This window comes from Cannabis sativa, chromosome 7, assembly GCF_029168945.1.
Source record: "Cannabis sativa cultivar Pink pepper isolate KNU-18-1 chromosome 7, ASM2916894v1, whole genome shotgun sequence".
Lineage (NCBI taxonomy): Eukaryota > Viridiplantae > Streptophyta > Magnoliopsida > Rosales > Cannabaceae > Cannabis > Cannabis sativa.
The window spans coordinates 4,008,889-4,009,768 of record NC_083607.1 but is presented as its reverse complement, the minus strand read 5'-3'; the positions used below and the strand labels follow the sequence as shown (position 1 = coordinate 4,009,768).

The 880-nt window shown below is 40.0% G+C and overlaps 1 long non-coding RNA gene across 1 annotated transcript; it reads right to left on the bottom strand.

Annotated features, from left to right (window-relative positions):
* Window positions 1-880, bottom strand: LOC133029120 (uncharacterized). The gene is made up of 2 exons (XR_009683327.1): window positions 709-880; window positions 1-232 (listed from the first exon to the last, which is right to left on the bottom strand). It is a non-coding gene; the product is annotated as an uncharacterized LOC133029120 (long non-coding RNA).

The following is an 880-nucleotide window of genomic DNA, read 5'->3' as shown; positions in this document are numbered from 1 at the left end:
TTGAAAATAAACTTGTAATATATTTAAACTTTTTCAAACATAGTTGGGATCCCAAAAATATTTACAAAATTATTACAAGTTCTTTCTTACTAGCCGACCTAAGCGGCAAAACAGAATACAAAAGTCAACACTGTTAGACCCATAACCCGCTTGGTCTGAAGTGGCATGAACATGTACATTCTTCGCCCTGCTCTTGAAACTCATGGCTGATCAGCTAATGCCTTACCCTTTCCTGCACAGTAGAGCACCCGTGAGCCAAGCCCAGCAAGACAGTATAAATCATAACAAATATATTATGCTCATTCACATATGTCTGTATAGCACAGACCTGATCATTATTTCATCATGCCCATTTATGTCTACGTGGCGTAGACCTATGTGTTGCGCTCACACATCTAATTAAATCTACGTGACGTAGACCCACGTGTTACTCTCACACGTCTAAATACATTAAGGCCTTAGAAGCGGTTCATCTCGGTTATGAGTACCGAGTCCAACCTGATTATGCCTTGAGCACATAATCCTTAAATCTCATTTCAATTAACATGGCATGGCATTTATACACATATATCACTAGGGTAATAACCCTAGGCTATTAAACCGTTCCTATTAGGGTAATAACCCTAATCCCGGTTACTTAACATTCATGCATATCATTCTCAACATAAGCGCCACTGCGCATACTCTACGTGCTAATCACTGTCTTACCTGTTGTCCCGCAATAGTAGAGATTCCAAATCCCCGGGTGCTCCTGACCAGGTGCCGGTAATCCTAGTCACACACAATCCGGGATTTTCACAAATAGGGTTAACCCCTGATTTCACATTCATAAAATAAATTCATGGCATTTCAAATACAGATAATCACATAGAGCTCGAAA